General features: G+C 38.5%; 1 protein-coding gene across 1 annotated transcript in view; it reads left to right on the top strand.

Moving 5' to 3' along the window:
• The first annotated feature begins 902 nt into the window (after window positions 1–902).
• Window positions 903–19,523, top strand: part of ALG14 (ALG14 UDP-N-acetylglucosaminyltransferase subunit) — a 435,379-nt gene continuing 416,758 nt past the window's right edge. Inside the window, exon 1 of the mRNA XM_050778369.1 lies at window positions 903–906. The gene's annotated coding sequence lies outside the window, so the exon portion shown is untranslated. The remainder of the gene's footprint in view (window positions 907–19,523) is intronic.

Raw genomic sequence — 19,523 nt, 5'->3', positions numbered from 1 at the left:
CACATTTCATTGTCAGTATTCACTATCCCTGGGCTTTTGAAAGGTTATTTTTCAATAATCAATAAATATATTTTACCTACTCTAAGCGCTACTGCATTAGTCTACCAACAGGTCTTGTGCCCTCTAAGCTTTTCTCTCTTCAGCCCATTTTCCATCCAGCCATCAGAACGGTGTTTCCCGAAGGGTGACTGCCAACCACCTGCATCAGAATCACCTGACGGCTTGTTAAGACTTCAGCTCTCAGATCAACCCTGGAGATACAGAATCAGAATCACTGATATATTTAATAAGCACCCCAGTTGATTCTCATGCACACTAAAATTTGAGAACCCCCATATCAGCATATCACCTGCTTACAATCTTCAAATGATTTACCAGCAACAATGAGACACCATTTATGGCAGGCTAAACAATGCCCCACCCCCCAGGGATGTTCACATCCTAATCTCTGAAACTTATGGATATGTTACTTTACACGGCAAAGGGACTTTGCAGATGTATTTGAGTTAAGGCTCTAGAGATGAGATCATCCTGAATTTTACATGTGGGCCCAGTGTAACCACAAGGCTCATTATAAGAGGGAAGCAGGAGCATCAGAGTCATAGAAGGTGGTGAAAGAGCAGAAGCAGGCATTGGAATAATAGAGGCCATGAGCCAATTAACGCAGGCGGCCTCTAGAAGCAGGAAAAAACAAGGGAACAGGTTCTCCCCTGGAGCCTTCAGAAGGAATGCAACCCTGCAGATGCACTTCAAACCTTTTACCCCTAGATCACATGGGTCCAAACTTTTGGATTCCCTGGGCCACATTGGGAGAAGAAGAATTATCTTGGGCCACACATAAAATACACTAACACTAATGATAGCTGATGAGCTAAAAAAAAAAAAAAAAAAAAAAAAAAAGGGGGGGGGTGGTGGTGGTGGTGTTCTGTGTATAATGTTCACGATATCCACCACCATGGATAAACAGAAAAGGTCCTCGATTCAAAGACATGTTGGGTACGACTGCTCTAGACAGTAAGAGAATATATCTGTTGCTTTAAGCCACTGAATGTGTGGTAATTTGTTACAGCAGCAATATGAAGCTAATGCACTGCTCAAAGTCCTCAGGAGGCCCTCCATGAGCCAATACCTGCTTGGTTTACACCCCCATCCCTCTCGTTTCTCCCCTGTGAACTTCTTGCCTCAATAATGCTGATCCACATCCAATTCCCTAAATATGTCAAACTCCTTAATACCACACTTGGACATTTTCTTCCCCCAAACTTGTCAGCATGAAGAGCACAAATTTAAGCCCAGATGTTACTCCTTAACACCAAAAGATAAAGTTAACCATTTCCTCCTGTACAGTGTAATTGATGAGATGATGAGGACAATTATATATATGTCATGTATATGTGTATAGGTGACATATATGTATATAGTTGTCCTCATCATATCACACATACATACAAACGCTACCTTTAAAGAAAGCATTTAAGAAAATCTTATTTTATAACTTTCCTCAGATCCTACATCACTGCTGGTTTTATACTCATCCTCAGACCTGTATAAAACATTTTAATTTGGTGCGATAGGGAAGAAAAATACTATATGGACCTACCAGCCAGAGAGGATGATCAAGCTATAAAGCAAAAATGAATCAGAATTACCAAATGGTATGGCTCATAAATGACTTTGATAACACTATAGGTACAAAAGTTTTGGTATTTTCATCTGCGGAAGTCTAAAAGGAACTTACACTTATATTATCAAAGTATACTGTTCAGAAAAAAAGGCAAAAAACATGATTCATGTGAAATAGAATGAATCCATGTGAAAGAACTTACTGAACTCATAAATTAACGAGGAAAACAGTAAAATAGAAAAACTGATTTGATGAACATTTGAGGAGCTGAGTATTTATATGAAATTTAATAATGGAATGTTAAAATAAGATTGTTAAATTAGATGTAAAACTGGTCATGTCCCATAAGGCATTAACCTTTGGAGTTACCTTATCTCCTGAACAGAAACGATTTCCATCAAAATTGGATACAAATACAGAAATTAACAACATATAATTTCATACAGCTTAAGCCTTTAATAAAAAACAAATAACAAAGTCAATGAATAGTATATTCTCTCAGAAAAGTAAACAAACCCTGAGCAAACATGGTTATTCTCTTGGTCTGATTTACAGATTATGGATATGTGGAGGCAGAAAGGTGTGACACATTTTCTCACCGATCATAAAGGTCAGGGACAGCGTTCCTGCAACAAAGACAGGTTAACAAGAGAAAAGCCTACAGACTTACTTAATCAAAGTTTCACATGACACAGAAACTTTCAGAAACGAAGACCCAAAGACTCAGAGAAAATTGTCTATTTTTAATGCTTTGGTTCAATGAAGAATGGGCAGCCATGTGGAAATATGCTTGGACCAAAAGGAAATGATCTAATGCTAATAGACTGAGTGGGGAAACTCAGCAAGGCCTGTTCAGATTCTTCTTGGCCTCTCTGCGTAGCATTCCTGTCTCCTGGGTCTAGGATAGGACCCAGAGGGAATGAGGGCCTTAGAGCCAACTGTCAGACAAGGTAGGTCAGAAATTTCTTTATGACCAGCTCCTATACAGAAGGGCAGGGTTAGAGTAATATTTCTAGTTTCTATGATTAGCCCTGGGGGTGAAAGGGGAGCAGGAGACAGAAGGACAGAAGCGTAGAGACCTTGGCTCTGAGGTCTTCCAATGCTCTTTGGGTCACAGTACTCAGCATTCCAAAGCACCACACTTTGGGGCACCCCAGGTACTTTTTCATAATTGTACATATATATTTTTTTAATTACAAAGATGGAATCCAACTACTACTATGAAATTTCAGAGGAATATAGATTACTGGGGTAATTTGGAGATGGAACTGGGCCTTCAAAGAAGAAAAGGGTAAGCAGACATTGGTAGACTTTAAGCATTATTTTCCAATGTTAAAACCAACTTTTCCTCCAAAGAAATGCCTCTCATATTTGTTGTGAAATTCAATTGAAAGAAATTTAGAAATTCACTTTTCTCTTTCCAGAACTGTATCTATTATTGAAATTAAGGTGCAATTGTAGCTTCTGTTCCCATACTATGAACTCAGAATTCTCTTTCGCCTTAGTACAGCTCTGCTGGGTCTCCGTCACCAGCCCTAGCCCCTGCCTATCTTTCACCCTGTTCTCCTCTTTTTACCTCTTCAACTTTGTGCAAACTGTTGTGTGTGTACACCTTCTGTTTATAAGAAACTCTAGAAGAAATGCTAGTTGAACATTAAAGGAGCGATCTAGTGGGCTACAACACTAAAATGAAGCTTTAGGGAGATGAAGATGAACAGAAGAAATAAAAGAATTATTGAAGTGGTTGGAGGGTATGAGTGTTCAAAATACTGAAGGATATAATTCAAATAAATACCTAAGATGTGAACAATCCACAGACTGTAGTCGATGTGAAGGAACACAGGGTGGGAAAAAGGCTTTGCTCATCAGTGAACCTGCATATTGGCCTCACACTCCACATACCCTTTGTCCTGTGTGATCCATCTCTGACTTACCTAATTATGAGAAGACTGCCTTCAATTTTGTTGCCTTTTCAGTAACGACCAAGTCACAGGGATAGCCTTTTGCCAGTATACACTTATAGCTTATGAAAACCGAGTGCAAATGACTATTCCTTGCCCTCTCCTAGGTTCATTCAGATTGAATTCCTTAAGTATGGACTCTGAAAAAAAAAAATTTAAGTGTGTTTACAATTAAGTAGGTAAATAAAGTACATTAATACTGCATTAAGGACTATTAAGATCTGCTAAAATGGCAGAAAATATATTTTGTTCAACTGGGAATATTACTGTTTTCTGTATTCATGTTTGCTATCTCGCCCACTAGGTTATAATCTAGTTATACAAGATTGAGGATAACGAGATTTTTTAATTCACTTTTGTATTCCCACTGTGGACCATGATGTCTGGCACGTAGTAGGAACATGTAACAATTAACAGTGTAATGTTAAATAAATGGGATAAATGGGAGATTCTGAGAAATTCACAACTATATATTATTTTTTTGAGTCACTATGCATATTGATAGGAATATGCTATAGTTAGAAAAGGGCAGGGAGTAAGAAAAGAGGAAACCAAGTTGGTAACAGAAGGAAAAACTGTCAATATCAGTCAAGGATGGTAATAGCACATAATAAGCATAGTATCATATGGTGATGTGTGAGAGATCTCACAAAAACAAAATCACAAATATTTAAGTAACCAAGATTACAGCAACTTTGATTCCTAATTAAAGTCCAGATACACAGAAGGAAAACAGAACATTTGATTTTCCAAACATTTATTAAGCACATTCTATACACAAAGACATTAGCTGGATGCTAAAGGAGTTATTATGGTGAAAGAAGAAGTAACATGAAGCATCTTGGTGTTAGAACCCAGCTGGCCTATTTCTTATCTGATAATTTATTTAAAGAAAGACAAGACTCCATCTCTGGATTGAAGAGCTAGAGAGTCAGTAGAGGATACAGACTTGATCACAGGAAGAAGGCAGAAAGAGTGAAATGTAGAATAGGGATGTGGGACTGTAGGGGACCAGAACATGCCACCACACAATATGCCTTCTTGGTATAAGGATTATTTTGGGGTGAAAGTAAGGGTGAAGACCACTCCTCATATTGTCTTATGCCCAATTTCTGCCTCCAAAGAAAGAAGAAGTAAAAACTAAAAGGCAGAAATGGAATCCACAGGTAGATAGCCCAGCACCACACCCGGGCCTGGTAGTTAAAAATCAACCACTGACCTAACTGCTAGTGTTATCTATAGATTTCAGACATTGTATGCAAAAGCATCATGCAAATACCTGTACTGTTCTGTTGAGTTCTGATTACCAGAGCATGCAGCCCCCAGTCATGCACCCCCTGCTTGCTCAATCAATCATGACCCTTTCACATGGACCCCCTTAGAGTTGTAAGTCGTTAAAACGGACCACAATTGCTCACTCTGGGAGCTCGGTTTTTTGGAGACATGAGTCTGCCAATGCTCCCAGCTGAATAAAGCCCTTTCCTTCTACAACTCGGTGTCTGAGGGGTTCTTGTCTGCGGTTGGTCCTGCTGCTAAGGCAGTTGAGAACAAGCAGATACAAGAAAAGTTCTCTGTCCTCTCCCATTTGTTTAAAAGCAGAACATAAGTGTACAAAGGCAGAGGTATCCCTCCTCACTCCTCTACTGGGAAGAACAAAGGTTGATCACGGAAGATAATTTTAGGTCCTTATTAGCCTGGAGACAGCACTGGCAAACCGTCTAACATGACAGACTTTACCAACCAGCCTTTATCTACCATATGTTTGCCTTCCCACAATTGGCCACACCTACAGACTCAAAATCCATTTCCTTTATCTTGTTACTTCTCTAAAAATTTACTGTTTCTTTGTTGGAGATGTTATATGAGCCTGATTTCAATTATACCTTTTTGAGATTTGAGATTTACTAATTTCCTGAGTGTTTTCCATGTTATACAAAATATACATGTTCAACTTGTTTGTTTTTTCTCGTGTTAATCTCTATTTTGTTATAGAACTCTGTCCTAAGAAATATGAAGGATAGAGAGAAAATTATTTTACCTCCCTTACAGGACCACAGAAAAGAGAAATCAATTCCAACTTGGAGTGTAAGAAAAGACTTCATGGTACATTTTAGCAGAGTTGAAGACAGAACAAGCACAGTGGCCACCTGCCCAAACAGAGCCAGCAACGTAGACCTGAGCCACCTGACCCTGGGACAGAGTGGGTACAGCAGGGCAGGAGGAGTGCACAGAGCCTCAGCATGGGAGGGTCCAGTCCTCTGATTGTTCTCAGAGCCAATTCTGGAAGAATACACACTGGAATCTTGATGATCACCATAAACAGCAGGCTGAGGGATGAAGAGCAGCAAATGTTGTTCTTTGATTTTCAAACTTCTTGAAAAGTGAAACTGCTTTAAAAATGTATACAAAAATCCCTACACATAGAAGAGATAAAAGTGGAGTGGCTCCAAAGAAACCAGAACAATAATAGTAAGGGCGTAGATGTCTTCCCATTCTTCTCTACCTTCCACCATCTTGGGGAAAAAGAAAATGACATCAGGAACACTTTTCTGACAGACCAGGTAGAAAGTGACCGTTAACAAGAAAATTAGCTTGAATGCTTTCTCTTGACTTTTTTTTTTTTTTTTTTTTTTTTTTTGTACTCCATAACAACTCTTAACAAAGTAAAGCAAGACTGTATATCATCTCAAATTTTGTTTGCCAGGTCTGTGATCTCTCATGAAAATGTGTCAGAAGTTGTCAATCACTTTGGAAGTGAAAAGTTCAACCAGATAGCATATTGCTGGGCTCTTTTTTCTTTTTCTTTATTTCTTTCTTTTCATAAATTCATTAGAATGCTCAAAAAATCATTCTTCTATTTCACAGGCATCTGTGATGGAGCAAAAGTACTGACTTCTGTCAAGTTCACATGAAACAGAAATTCACAGAAGTCAACACTTCCAATCGATGCAAATGATTCTGATGGAGAAATTGACAAGAATTACTGAGGGCAGCATCTTGATTCGTTCTCCTGTCAGGCCACAGGAGGCTGAAGCTCTGCTGTCATTAAACCAATTGGGGGACTTGAGGAGGGGGAAAGGGGGCCAGAGCCAGAGCAGACTTTTTTTTTTAAGTTTAAGACAGGATAAAAGAGCAATTTAAAAATCATTACTTTTAAACCATGAACACAGCTATTATTCTGAACTCCAAATCAGGGATGTAATAGTCAAAAAGACAAAAGAATAGCAGGGTAAATTGTTGAAACAAGTCTCTTTGTAGTCGCTAGTAAAAATCTCATTGCAATTCAAAAGATAAATGGCAATTAAGTAGTTTCTGTTAAGTGTTTATTGTTCACCTTTTATGTGGGTGGCCTTTTAAGTGATTTTCTTTTTACAGGAAAAGAGAAAGTTTGTTCTCTTCGGCATTTTGAACTAAACATGATGCAAATGCATGCAACCATCAATTTTAAAATAATAATCGTCTTGATTTTCTAAGCCGATAAACCAACTACTACACACAACTTCCTTTTCAGGCTGTTGTTTGCTTGGCTTATCACAGTTAACTATTGCACTGTGACTCTGCATGAAGACGGTAATGTAATTAAATCCTATTAACACATCAGGAATAAAGCCCTTTAATGGGCATACAGGCTTTGAGAGGCAGCTAGTTCCTGAGCAGATTTAATATCCTTCAATTAAGCAAGTGTGAATGGGAAGATGAATCTTATTAAAAACTTAAATCTGATTATATTTGAAAATTATTGGTTCCTTAATGTAATAAATTATCCAATACAGACTAGAACAAATAATATGTCCTAGCTTCACATAACTCCACTCTATAACAAGTGACAAAAGAAATTATGTGTGACTGTGGGGCAAAAAGAAAGGTCTTTTTATAAAAGTCATTTTGCATAATGAAATACCTAAATCATTTTAATAAACATTTGGGGAGGGGGGAGTGCAAATGACACAGTTGGAGAGGGAATCATTTACCCTATTCAGAAAGGGAATGTGGAAATAGTGATGCTAATGTTTTTTTTTAAATTGCCATTCTGGCCAATTTGTTGTAAATTCTGAAAAGAAAAGCTGCAGCTTATGTTGTTGGTAGCAAATTCCTTCTCCAGAAGGCTAATGCAAATGTAAGCCATCTGCCACGCATTCTGCTGAGAAGGCTGGAGTCGCAAACAATGGGCCAACAGTCTCTGAATACTAACACACACACTCCACAGGCAAAAAAGTTTGCATTTTCCCCAAAGGTATGCTTTATGTTGCCTTCCTTCCCATCCTCACCAGGACCACAAGGCACCCACGCGCTCTCTCCTGATCCAACTGGCACCAGGCGAGCTTCCACATGATTAGTCTGATGATGTTCATGAGGACAAACCCCCAGAGAAGCGTTTCTGTTGAAACTGACTGAAACAGGAATACAAGACCTGTTAAATTATTTAAACCAGACAAATGCTTTACAATGTGTGTTTTTTAACTTAATCCTATTTTAGAAAAAACTGGCATCGCCCATTGCACTACACATCAGAACGTTGCTTGGGTTTTATCCTTTTATGACTGGACTCTTTCAGAAGGCTCGGGAACACTGTCCTCAGCTCATCTGAAAGTTGACGTCTCCCTAGCAGATGGACGTGTTAAACAGAAAGCACCGGGCAAGCAGAAGCTACAGGGAATCGTCATATCTGAAACCAGGGTCTGCTCACATACCTTCAAGTAATTCTTCCTGCTCCATTCGAGGAAATTCAAATGCTCAGTTATTTGGCAAGTGTGCCCAAATGGCTCATTCAACAACATGATGAAACATTTAAATATTGTTGGTGTTTGCTGATGATAGGGGAGAAGACCTCCAGTGAAAATCTATCCCAGGAATTCTACCATCATTTCCCCTTACCTCCACCCAGCAGGTTTGGCCGCTGCCAGTTTTCATCCCAATCTCTTCCAGCTCTGATTACCATATTCCCTCTGGCCTCTTACTGGAGGTTCCTCAGACCTGCCAGACTGCAGCTTATCTTCTCTCCTACTGCTGGTATACAGCTGCTTTCACTGCCTTGCATGCCTTTTTCAAGACCCCTCTGTTCACACATTATCTAAGCAAGAGTCTAGTCTATGCTCCAGAACCTGATTTCCTGGGTTGGAATAGCAGCTTCCTAATTTACTAGTGGTGTGGCGATGGACAAGTTGTTCAACTTCTCTGTGTCTCAATGTTCTCAACTGTAAAGTGAGCATAGTAATAATATAACCTACACCAAACAGTACATAGGATGAGGCATGTGAAACACTTAGCACAGTATCCAGTAGAACGTGTGCTCAGTAAGTGCTAGCTATTATTATCATCTCTATGGTGGAAATGCAACAATCCTGTTTGCTGTCCCCTCCATCTTTCACTCCTTAATATTATCCTTTCTCTGTATCTCCATGTGTTTCAGCAAAAAGACATGCTTACGCTGTTGTCTTCATCACATACCTGTGTTATCTGCTAGACTATCAGTTCCTTATGAGTTCATCTTTGTACCCATAAGGCTTAATACAATATCAGGCACAATAATAATTGTTTAATGAATATTTATTAAATATAAAAATTAATAAATGAATAAATTTAGTAAGTACTGGATTAAGCATATAAACCAAAATAGGGAGCAGAAAAATGTTTCCTACCACAAAGATAATAAAATGGTTATGGAGGATAGAAAAGTACTGCTTTTCAGTGTTGAGAAGGATGTGAAGCAATGTTACAGTAGGTAGTCAGGCAGACATGAACAGTACAGGAGAGAGCTGCCTCCCCTACCAGGAATGTCAGGTGACCATCAGGTGATGGTCAGGCAGTTGTTAAACTGTCTCTCTAGAATAATAATTGGTCTCAGCCAGTGCCAAAGAAAGCAATCTACCAGTATAAAGAAACACTTGAGATGGTGATTAGCAGCTTCCCAACAAGATCTCAGGAGTTGAACGAGTGGACTCAAGCACACACATTAAGAGGCAACATGGTGAAGTTTAACTGGTATATGACCTTTTAGGGACATTCAACTGGTAAAGGAAGAACACCTCAAGTGAGCACACATACAACACCAGTAAACATTGCGCATACTCCCCTCCCAAGGGCCAGCAGGCCACTGCACGTGCAGACAGCCCATCCCTAGGGAAGAATCAGGGGAATAGTAACACCAGACCCTGGAAGTATGCCAGCGTATAAAACCCCAAGTCAAAAGGTCAAACCGTGCACTTGATCTCTCAAGTCACCTGTCTGATCCTCTTCCAAGTATGTTACTTCCTTTCATTCCTGCTCTAAAGCTTTTTAATAAACTTTCACTCCTGCTTTGAAATCTTTGAAACCTGCCTTGGTCTCTCACTCTGTTTTATGCCCCTCAGTTGAATTCTTTCTTCTGGAAGGCAAGAATTGAGGTTGCTGCAGACCCATACAGATTCACCACGAGTAACAGCAACAGGAAACTTTAATACACTGCTGAGAATAGTGTAAACTGCCTCAATAATTATGAAAAACTATTAGCAATCTCTAATAAAGCTACTTATATACCTACCTAATGACCCAACAATTCCACAATTTAATATATACCCAATAAAAATGAATGAATATATCCAGAAAAAGACATGTGGAACAATATTCACTGAAACTCAATTCATAATGGCCTCAAACTTGAAACAATACAATTATTCATTAGCAGGAAAACAGATTTAAAATCTTGTGGCACATTTAGATAATACAATACTACCCCAAAATTTAAGAAAAAAAGACTGATATAAAAAACAATATGAATGTATCCTCAAAATATTATATTGAGCAAGAAAAGTCAGACATATATGGGTATATATTATACTATTCCATTTACATGAATTTTAGGAACAAAGTTAATCTTTGATGGCAAAAGTCAGAATAGTGGTTGCCTCAGTGGACAACTTTCTGGGGTAACAGAAATGTTCTATATGTCAATCTGAATGGTAGTTACACTAGTCTATCCTCAAACTGCTATAAAGAACTACCTGAGACTCAGTAATTTACAAAGAAAAGAGTATTAATTGACTCACAGTTCTGCAGGCTATAGAGAAAGTATGGCTAGGGAGACCTCAGGAAACTTACATTCATGGCAGAAGGAGAAGGGGAAGCTGGCACTGGATGGCCAGCAGAAGGAAGAGAGAGCAAAAGGAGAAGTGATATATGCTTTCAAACAACTAGCTCTCGTGAGAACTGTAACAATAACAGAAAGGGGAAGTCTGCCCCCATGATTAAGTCACCTCCCACCAAACTCTTCCTCCAACACTGGGAATTACAATTCTACATGAGATTTAGGTGGGGACACAGAGCCAACCACATCATTCTGTCCCTGGCCCCACCCAAAGATTATGTCCTTCTCACATTTCAAAACACAGTCATGACTCCCCATCAGTCCCCCAAAGTCTTAACTCATTTCAGCATTAACTCAAAAGTCCAAGTCCAAAGTCTCATCTGAGACAAGGTAAATCCCTTCTACCTATGAGCCTGTAAAATCAAAAACAAGTTAGTTGCTTCCAAGATACAATGGTAGTATAGGTCTTGAGTAAATGCTCCCATTCCAAAAGGGAGAAATTGGCCCATACAAAGGTGCTATAGGGCCCATGCAAGACCAAAGCATAGCAGGGCAGTCACCAAATCTTAAATCTCCAAATAATCTCCTTTGGTTCCATGTTTCACCTCCAGAACACACTGATACAAAGAATGGACTCCCAAGGCCTTGGGCATCTCCACCTGTGTGGCTCTGCAGGGTACAGCCCCTGTGGCTGCTTTCATGGGCTGGCATTGAGTGCCTGTGGCTTTTCCAGGTGCACAGTGTAAGCTGTTGGTGGATCTAGCATTCTGGGGTCAGGAGGATGGTGGCCTTCTTCTTACAGCTTCACTAGGCTTTGCCCCAGTGGGGACTCCATGTGGAGGCTCCAATCTCATATTTCCCCTCCGCACTGCCCTAGTAGAGGTTCTCCATGAGGACTCTAATCCTGAGGCAGACTTCTGCCTGGACATCCAGACATTTCCATACCTCCTCTGAAATCCAGGCGGAGGCTCCCAAGCTTCAACTGTTACCCTCTGCACACCTGCAAACCCAACACCATGGAAGTTGCCACAACACATGGAAGCAATCAAGGCTTAGGGTTTTTACCTTCTGGAGCAGCAGCCTGAGCTTTACCTGGGCCTCTTTTAGCAATGGCTGTAGTGATTGCAATGTAGAGCACCATATCCCAGTGCTGTACAGAGCAACAGGGCCCTGGGCCTGGCCCACAAAAACCATCTTTCTCTCCTAGGCCTCCAGGCCTGTTATGGGAAGGGCTGCTGCGAAAGTCTTAGACATGCCCTGTTGTCATTTTCCCCATCGTCTTGGCTATTAACACTCATCTCCTCTTTACTTATGCAAATTTCTGCAGCCAGCTTGAAATTCTCCACAGAAAATAGGTTCTTCTCTTCTACCACATATTCAGGCTGCAAATTTTCCAAACTTTTATGCTGTACTTCCCTTTTAAATAAAGTTCCAATTTCAGACCATCTCTTTGCAAACACATATGAGCTTACAGTGTTAGAAGCACCCAAGTTACATCTTGAATGCTTTGCCTAGAAATTTCTTCCACCAGATCCCTAAATCATCTCTCTCAAGTTCAAAGTTGCACAGATCTCTAGAGCAGGGGCATAATGCTGCCAGTCTCTTTACTAAAGCATGGAAAGAGTGACATTTACTACAGTTCCCAATAAGCTTCTCATCGCCATCTGAGATCTCATCAGCCTGACCATCTCTGTCCATTTCCCTATCAGCATTTTGGTCAAAACCATTCAACAAGTCTCTAAGAAGTTCCAAACTTTGCCTCATCTTCTTGTCTTCTGAGCCCTCCAAACCGTTCCAACCTCTGTCCATTACCCAGTTCCAAAACTGCTTCCACATTTTCAGGTATCTTTACAACAATGCTGCATTTCTCTGGTACCAATTTTCTGTATTAGTCCAGGATTGCACAGCTGTAAAGAACTACCAGAGTCTGGGTAATTTATAAAGAAGAGGCTTAATTGACTTGCAGTTTTGCAGGCTGTAGAGAAAGCATGGCTGGGGAGGCCTCAGGAAACTTACAGTCATGGCAGAACAGGAAAGGGAAGCTGGCACATCCTACATGACCAGCAGGAGAAAGAAAAAGTTAAGGAAGAGGTGCTACACAGTTTCAAACAATCAGGTCTCATGAGAACTCTATCACAATAACAGCAAGGGAGAAGTCTGCCCCAGAGATTCAGTCACCTCCCACAAGGCCTCTCCTCCAACACTGGGAATTAAAAATTGACATGAGATTTGGGTGGAGAGAGAGAGACAAACAATTTCACACTGTTATGTACATTTGCAAAAATTCATTGAGCAGTGTACTTCAGGTTTATGCACTTTACTTTGTATAAATTATTCCTCTAAAAAATTTTAGTAAGGTTGCTGGCAGGCATGTCAGTTGGTACAACCTTTCTGGAGTGTTGTCTGGCAATGTACTTCAAAAGAATCCCAAAACCGTGGATTCAGAAATCCCACTTCTAGGAATTAATACAAAGAAAATCAATGAACAAATGCACAAAGATGTATCTGCAAAGATGTCTATCAACCTGATGATTATAATAGCAAAAGCTGAAAACAATACAAGCCCTTATCAGCATGGGGATGATGCACAGTGAAACACTAGGCAGACATTCAAAAAGAAAATATAAAGCCACAATTGCTGACATGAGAGAATAACCATAAAATACCATTGAGTGAAAAAAAGTTACAAAGCAGTAAATTTGGTATGGTTTTATTTTGTTAACATAAACATGCATACACATACACAAATATATATTTGCCCAGGAAAAGATCTCCAACTATATTTAATGAAGTGCAACAGTGACTTTCTCTGGATGAGATTTTATATGGTTTGGTTTGCTGTGTTTTTGTCTATTGCTTTTTGTTTATTTTTCTATGGTCATTTATCATTTGTGAAATTTAAATAAATATACATAACTAGATACATACAAATGTGTATGTGCACTGTGCATGTGCAGCCACCCATTCAGCAGAAATGAGATAATGTGACCTAAAGCCATATGTGATAAAAGACAGGCGCAACCTGTAACAGGTTGAACTTCATAAAGCAAGGAGAATACAGCCCACCCTTTACAAGACAAAGGTAAGTCTTGCCTGGCTGACACAAACAGGAATAGTCTCTGCTGATGGTTGCCATTTAAAAAGACTTATTTCCCTGGAAAGGCTCAAATGGGAGACAGTCTCTACTTGGGACTCCTTTAGTAATTTAAGTAACTCATGACCTGCCAAAAATTAGAATGTCCACTTAGACATTTACATTTTAAATGGATAATAAGTCAAATCTTCCCAGTTCAAGAATGTGGTTCTACATACAAAGAGGGTTTTGGGGGGAGTTGGGTGGGAGGTTACATCAGATTTTAGAAAGAAACAAAAGGTTGGGAAAGGGAAGGCAGAGGTGGAGGTGGGAATGGAGAGATAGAGGGGTAAGAATGGAGACAGTGAGAAGACAGAGATGTCCTTTCCTAATCATTGCCAGTGAAAAGTAAAGCCTCATTTCTAGCATTCTTGTTTGATGATGCTTTGAACAAATTCATTTTTTTCTTCACTCTCTTTAATTTTCTATTGATTCTCAATGGTTGGATACAGAGTCACTAGAAATCTTTCTGCATTTTTCTCAGTGTGTAGTTTTGACAATTCAGTGACTTAGAGTCTCCCTGGCCCTGTACAACCCATTTAAACAGCCTTGCCCCACCCTGGTATTATGTATCACCTCTTTTCACCTTGTTTTCAGAACCTTGATGCCCTATCTAAGCCATAGCTTTACATTTTTATATAATTATTTTTCTTTTGAAAACAAAAAAAAAACCTTGAAACATATAGAGAAGTTGCAAGTACAAAAAACTTCTTCCATGCATAACTTGGAGTAAGGTACTGACCTGACGCTCATCACCCCAGAAAACTTTAGTATGTTTCAAACAAACACAGTCCCCTTTATAACCACAAAATCAGATTAACATTGATATATAACTATTGTCTATTTCTCAGAACCCCCTTCAAGTTCCACCAATTGTCTCTATAATGTCCTTTACATCAGAAGAGTTCAGTTAAGAATCATGCGTAGCTTTTAATTTTCATGTCCCACTTGTCTCCTTCAGTCTAGAAAAACTATTCTTCTTTCCTTGATGCTTATGAAGGAAACATTTTTGAAGACTACTGGCAGTTACTTACTAAAGTGTCCCTCAGTTTAGATTTTTCTGGTGTTTCTGATAATACAGGTTAGGCATCTCTGGCAGGAATATCACAGAAGTGATGCTGTATTCTCACTGCATCCTACCAGGTGGCACAGAATCTTGATTTACCTTATTAATGATGTTCACTTTGATTGCTTGATTAAGGTGGTATACGCTAGGTTTCTCCACTGAAGTTACTCTTTCTCACTGTTTAATTAATAAGTATTCTGTAGAGAGATATTTTGAGCCTATATAACTATCCATTTCCTCACAAATTTTGAATTATTCATTTATTTATACATATATGAATCCATGGTTTCTTATTTTACACAACGGGTTATAACCTATTACCAACATAATTTATTTTGATGCTGAAATTGCCCTCAGGTTGGTCATTGAGGGCCCCTACAAGCAGGTGCCTGTGTTTTTGGCAAGTCTCCATCATCCTTTGATCATTTCCTCACTTTCTGGCATAAAATGTTCCAGCTCATCTTATATTTTCCCTCCCCAGACCTGGAATGAGTCGAGCTCTGGTTTCTTTTATTAGAGAATGGTATTTAGAAACCAATATTTGGCTGCTAAGTGTGCTCATTGATATTAGAAGAGCTGCTGCTCCAAGATCTTTACAATGCACAGTGACAGGGAATATACAAATATATGTGTATTTGTGTGTGTGTATATGCATGTGTGTATGTAGTACATGTGTACATATAAGTAGTATATGTGTATACACACGTCACAAATACATTTAATATTTATATTACTTTTGTATCTGTTATCTATCTATAATCATAAGTTCACACTAATATCTCCAAACTAAATACAACACCACAAGGTTCATTTTAGTTTTCTCCCTGCTGCATGTGTATCTCTCTTCTCCAAAAGTGAGAACTTGGATCCCATTAATGTTAATATATTTATTGCTTTGATCTATCACTCTAGATGTAACCATTCCTCCATCTCTGCTGCCATCATCTCCTCTGCATGAAACACTCCTCACTCAGCTCAGACGTTGACACCCCACATGAGGTGTCTGTCCATGTACATGCCTCCAACACTATGTAGACTCTGACATCACACTGTAGCCCTCTCTGATTTGTGACACCCTCTTCACTCTTCTTGAGCTCTCACACCAAACATTGTCCCCTCTCCACACGGGCACCTGTTATGCTCTGCCTACCTACTAGCTTTAAGAAACACTTGTTCAGAAATAGATAAGAAAGGAATGAAAGGGAAGGAAGGGAATGGGAGGGGAAGAAGAGTCATGGGTCATAGCTTAACCCATGTATTTTTCTCCTCATTCTTCCATTTCATACTTCAGTTTAAATGCATATTTTAACATTGCCTGAATACGACATAAGTTTGTACCATTTGAAATTCTGCTTTTAGATCTAGAAGCATGTGCCACAAATCGAAATTCTAGTTTTTATGAAAATCAAGCAAGCCTGCATGGGGTAGAAAACTAATTTAATTGGAATTCAAGGGTTCAATGATGAATGGTTATGTATATGATTCTGGGCAGCAGGAGAGACGTCTGGTTAAATACTAAGATTCTTGAGTTATAGACATGGATGTAGTAGTTGAAATCATGGGAATGAATGAAACTGTCCAGGAAAGATAAGTGTAAAGTTGGAAGAAAAGGAAGCCTAGGGTATACTGGTATTTAAGGACAGTCAAAAGAAGAAAAAAAAATTGAAAGCTTAATCAAGAATAATAAATAGGTAAATTAGAAGAAATGGTGCCATAAAATCCAATGTAAATAAGAAATTTTAAAATGTTTAAAAATTTGTAAATGAGAAATTGATGATTTAATCAATCATGCAAAATGTTGTGAAATAAAAGATCTAAAGAATAGCCATTCGATTTTGCAACTATACAGTCAGTGGTGACACTGACAAAACACTTTCAGTAGAGAGTTGTAGTAGTTTGAGGAGTAAAAGGGACCGATTAAGAGGACATGTGGTAGAGTGACTTTAGTCTTGTTAATCCAAGTCAAGAGTGAAGATGAGGATATATGGAGTTAGAATGAGGAATAGTGAAACTGTGAGAATGTATGCCTAATAACTTCCATTTTCTCCAGGAGCATGTGTCATTTGTTGATGGAAACAAGGCAGGGATGAGGTAAAAGCTTGAGAAGGGTGGTCAAGATGACAAAAGCCAACTATAGAGGTTGGTAGAAGGAACTTCCTAGGAAATTAGGCTGCACGTATGCTCTAGAGTAGATCTTTCTCTTTGGCCATTTGCTCCTAAAGATAAGCCTTTGGTCTCTAAGCCCCATGAGCAATGTTTCTAAATTAAAATTTTAGTTCCAAATCCTGAATTCTCAACATTCTATGTCTTGGACCTCAAATGAAAAGCAAATGAAGGAAAGAATTGAGTCATAACCATAGTTACTGGTGAAGGTGGTGAAGAGAGATGTATATCATGTAGGAGAGATAAAAAACATGTCATGAAAGAGATGATTTTTTAAATATCCCTATGATATTAAATCAACTGCTAGTTTTAAGGAGCACCATGTTTAGCCATATTCTTAGTGGTCACAAACGCCTTTTGGGCCTTTCTGACATCTCTGGTTACTCTTACACTTCTATCCAGACATATACACTGCACAGACTCACCTCAGGCCAGTGCTGGCCTCAGATCAATTGCTGAACCAGAAGTCTGAGCTCTCTTCAGGGTATCCCACACTGCAGATTTCTGTGCTCTCTTTTCCCATCTGCTTATCTTTCGCCATGGTTCTATGCAGAAAGGGACAACTTTTAAGCATTGTGCTCCTGGAACAGCAGACTCCTTCTCTATAGTGTTTTCTGTATTCAAAATTTAAATCCTCTTTCTTTTGGTCAGAATTGTTGTATTATGTCCATACATGTGAAAAGTAACTATATAACTTTTCACAGTTATATTGTGAAAAGTAACAATAGAACTATTGGTAACTATAAAAAAACCTTACAATTTAAAAATTCACCACCACTCTTTCCTGCCATCTATATCTCCATAAATATAGATACAGATTTAGAGGATATAGACATAGATATGTATGTATGTATGCATGTGTATGTATGTGTGCATGTATGTATGTATGTATGCATGTGTATTTGTGTATATAATACATATATGACATACATACCAACAAAGTTGGTAAGCAGATTATTCAGGAACAGCACAAATCTATCAGCAAGCTTGGAAAAAACGATCCAAAGTATTTTACACACATATATATGCATGAATATTATGTATATATAACATATCATATATAATTATGTTTATATTTATATATGTATACATAATTATATGTTATATATACATGTATTATATAATGTATGATTATATATTATATAATATATAATTATACACACAATTTTATGTATAATTATATATTAACATAATTATATACATACATTAAATATATGTAATATATTAAATACATATATAGTAAATATATTACATATTTAATATATATTTATGTATATATTATATATATATGCATACATACATTTTTCCCAGGCTTGCCGATAGATTTGTGCAATTCCTGTCAAGCTGAATAACCTGGTTACCAACTTTGTGTGTTCATAAGCAGTTAGCAAGCCAGGAATTAGAACAGTATTAACTAGAGCAATTGATGATTAAATATATATAGTCTTAAACTAGTTACTGCTGTGCTCTAAACACCTAAGTCCTTGGCCAGAGTGTCTGAGCACATTAGTTACACACATTCAGGCCCATTTAGGCCACATTTCTTTGTGGCCTTTAAATGGTGCCTGAAAATGCTTATTAAACCTTGTCCTTACATAAATATTTCTATATCCAGTGTCATAGTGGAAACACATTTGCATACATTGGACATCATTGGCCATCCATAGATTCTGGGGCATAGCTATTGCTCTCTCAGCAACTTTATGTTAGCCGTAGATTCTTTATTTTACCCTGTGTGAGCCATAGATCCTTTATTTGTGGCAGAAACTAAAAACCTCTATAGGACAATGGGCCTGAAAATGAGCTTTAGAGCATAGTAATTTACACATATATCATCAAGGCAAGCTACAAACATAATCTATGGGAACCTTCGGGCCTCCAGCTTTTAATAAGGCAAGCAACAAGTCAAGTTTTACATGAGAGATATTCAGTTTCAAAATGTTGATAAGAGACACTGTTCTGTATAGTAAGCACCCCACAGAAATACTGTGTGCAAAAGTGCCCACAGATTCCCAGCTGGCAGAACTGTGTCTGTAAGTTTTCTCTTTGCTATGTAGCACTCTGGGAATTAAAGTCCACCAGCCATAAAGCTTGCTCCTGTCACAGCCAACCACAACTGTCTCTAATTAGTTCTGGTTTGTAGCTTCCAGACACAAGTATCCAAACACACAATCAGTCCAGTTTCCCCATCTGGTTCTGCAAAATGCAATGCATAATGTCTTTCTATGATGATAAGGGAAATAAATCACATATACACACACAGAAATACATACACACACACTTATCTGTTATAACACACATACATACACCATTTTCTTCGAAGGAGGGAGATGCATTTTTCCATATCAGTAAAAACTACTAAGTTTTATGACCACCAACCCCTAAGAAAATAGTAGACGAAGCACAAATTCCAGAAGAACAGAAAAAAGGTACTATTCTCATTATGAACACCATGAATTTTATGTTTTGTTCATCTCAGTAAGTCTATATCATGATGTCACACTGGACAAATC

The sequence above is a fragment of the Macaca thibetana genome, chromosome 1 (genome assembly GCF_024542745.1).
Source record: "Macaca thibetana thibetana isolate TM-01 chromosome 1, ASM2454274v1, whole genome shotgun sequence".
In the NCBI taxonomy this organism is placed as follows: domain Eukaryota; kingdom Metazoa; phylum Chordata; class Mammalia; order Primates; family Cercopithecidae; genus Macaca; species Macaca thibetana.
The sequence above is the reverse complement of the archived record's forward strand: the minus strand, read 5'-3'. Positions and strand labels throughout refer to the sequence as shown.